Source organism: Sinocyclocheilus rhinocerous, unplaced genomic scaffold, assembly GCF_001515625.1.
Source record: "Sinocyclocheilus rhinocerous isolate Xijiao unplaced genomic scaffold, SAMN03320098_v1.1 scaffold1151, whole genome shotgun sequence".
NCBI classification, from domain to species: Eukaryota; Metazoa; Chordata; class Actinopteri; order Cypriniformes; family Cyprinidae; genus Sinocyclocheilus; species Sinocyclocheilus rhinocerous.
The window spans coordinates 223,102-226,452 of NW_015666572.1; positions in this window are offsets into that span (position 1 = coordinate 223,102).

The following is a 3,351-nucleotide window of genomic DNA, read 5'->3' on the forward strand; positions in this document are numbered from 1 at the left end:
TGATCCACTTCAAATGTTGACTACTATATATATATATATATATATATATATAATTGCATTATATAGTGATTGCCATGGCAAAACTTATGGAATGGATGACAAGATCCACCATTTTTTAAATGTCAACGGCATCTATTATTATTTATATGAGGGATAAACGTGGCAGATTGGCACATCTAGCACACGCATTGACTTTGTGTCTGGCTGTCTGAGCATGGTGGCTTTCATGTAGCCACCCAAATATGCTGTAAGGGAATGTAGTCCCACCCCCCGCCTCACACTTGTATAACAAGCCAACAAAAAATGGTGCCTGTGCCATTGCTATGGCAACACGTTGCCAAGGAAACCACCTCCGCTAAAAAAAATGCACCACATTGCTAAAAAAGCTCACTTACAGATGTGTCCGTCTTGTATGTTTTGCATGAGGAACAATCTCAAGACTGTTTCATCTGATGTACTCGGAAATCTTGCAAGGACGAGGGCCAAACACCAACAGCAGCCTGCATCCATCACGTGATTCTGTTTGTATTTACAGAAGCACAACATGGAGGGACACAGTGTGAATGTGGAAAGGGTGAAAGCCAAGCTGAAAAACAAAGGCTAAATCCTCACAGCACGAGATACTATCACATCTGCCTACATGCGCAGACAAGAAGCACGCTTCATCAATTAATAACTACATGTTGTGTGAAACCACAGCTATTAGTGACGACCCCAGGCAGTCGACGGCACCCTCAGATCTTCCATAATAAAGGTGGAGACCTTAACCGAGGGGTGACCTTTTGTTTGGTGCTGAGCCTAATAGTATTTTGTGGCTGTTTGGCTCTAGTGGGGCAGAGGAATTTGTTGTGTCGTTGCAAATGATGATGTGTTGATGTGAGCCAATGAAAAATAATCGGCAGCTTTTGCAGCTCAGGGGCGTGGGGTGGCAGTACCCACTCAGACGCATGGCACATGCCATTTAACGTGCCAGTCAGACTGCCTGAGGTGGAGAGAGTGAGAGTAAGAGATGGAGCAAGAGAAGGAGGGGAGAGCAAAAGTGAGACAGAGGTGCAATAATGGAAAAAGACATGCAGACAAACATTAAGTCAGACCTCTTGGTGAAAACTACAATGAATTCCTATATGTGATTTACTGCTGAGCTACAGTGGTCCAAGATGGGAAAGGTGGTTTTCATTGGTTTATAATTTGTAATGGCTTAAATCACTGGTTTGGAGCTGGTTTTACAATAAGAAATAGGATTTACTATAGTTAATTAGGCAGATGTAAATGCTTCAATAAATAATAATAATAATTTATTTTATAATCAAATGTACTGTATTATTATTAATTATTAAGTGTTTTTCTTTTTTGCATGATATTTTGTTTAATTGCATTTAGTACCGTTTCTTCTCTGTACACCTGCATTTGAAAACCAGTGATTTGAATAACTTCAGACATCAAAGAGAACGAATGAGTGGATAATTTGAAAATAATCATTGAACACAAGTGGATGACCTGTCCTCTGGACACTTGATGTTCTGACTCAGAAGGGCAGCTTCAAGTTGGTAACAGCCTGAATGGCCCAGCATAGGAAACTGACAATTGTATGTCAACAGCTTATATAAAGGGAAATTGGGTTTTGGGAATTGAGTGGCAGTAACATGGCATTGTCAGTGGCAAGGTCAAGGTTTTTTATTCCCAAGCAACCCACATACTGCAATGAATGTATGTTAGTTTGTATAAAAGTGTCTTCTACATAAATAAATGCGAATGTCAAGGGCAATATAGTAAGCAAGCTATTGAAGCCATTAAAAACAAGCAGAAGTCAGCACCAACAGCCTCGTGGGCAGCACGCCAACATATAGCCCAGCTGCGCTTCGAATCCTGGCTTGAGGATCTTTCCCGATCCCATCCTCTGCTCTCTCTCCCACTTCACTTTCTGTCAATACTTAACTGTCCTATCACAATAAAGGCCAAAGCCTTTGGGTGCAATGACGAGCACAAAACACTACTTAGAGTCCCAGCCTCATAGGAGACAAGAGAGCTGTGGATTTATTGATTAATTTACTGTATATTATGCTGCTGCCACACAGATCTGATATAAACATGCGATTTCTTTCCTAGGTGTTTACCTTCCGATAACCGACTGTTTTTGTACCCCGTCAGGGGCGTAAATTTCGTCTAAAAGTAGGGGGGACAATAAACATAAAATTTCTCAAGATAAATTTTTGAAGTGGACACAAATAATACAGCTAAAATTGTACTTGTAAGGATATGTATACACAGAGGAATGGCTTACTACTATTAGTGCAGCAGGGAGACTGTGCCAAATTAGACAACTTCAAGCTGTTGTGGTCGGTCTGTGACACAGCGCTCGTGTCCGTTGTAGACATTACTATCCGTCACAGTGTTGCCAAGTCCACGGTTTTCCTGTGGAATTGGGCTACTTTATCACTGTTGCTGCGGGTTGTTTTTCATGTCCGTGGGTTGAAGCGACACCAATAACATGTATTTTAGCTCCCGGAACGCGATTTTTACCGGGGGACCCCCTCGAAAAGCAGATAGTTTGGGCTAGTTTTGAGTAGAAATTGGGCGAGTTTTGTTATGAAAACCTGGCAACCCTTTCCCTCAAGCAGGTAACGTTATTATTGCTAACATAGCGGACTCATCGAAAAATACATTGGCATCATCTGTATTAAAGAGAAAATAATCACTTCTTCATCCGATGTTTAAGTGAATAAAATAGCCTTGACAGCCTTACTTACTGGAGTTCCATAACTATTGGCTTTGTGTGTTGGTAATGTAAAAGAGGAAAGAAGGCATTTGGACCAAAGCACTGTGAGGCAAGGGACTCAAAACGTTTCTAAACTTAAAACACATTTTTGCCCCGTTTGTGTTGTTTTACTACTTACACAATTATTTAAAGTATAAAACATTGTTATTTACAATGCACAGCTTGATTTTTAATCATATTTTTAGGGGGGGACAAACCTCAGATGGGGGGGGGGGTCCTGTCCCCCCGGGATTTCCGCCTATGTACACCGTGTGTTTTTAACATAAACTTGTGCGTATTTGACAGTTTAAGCACAATAAGACATGAAAGAGAACTTAGTTTATTACGCACATGCCATCGCATACGTCACATGCCATGTGACAGCCGCTTTCTGTGCGCGTGCTTCGAATGTGTGCGCTCAGAAAACCGCATATTAGAAGTTGAAACTAATATGGTTTAAAACGCATGATCTCAGTGCGATAGACATGATAATCAAAACCAAACAGATGTTTTTTAGCAGAGTACAAGCTGTAAAGAACAGCCCATTTGCATTTAAAAGAGAAATGCATGCATGTTTCTCTTCCATTCATAATAGG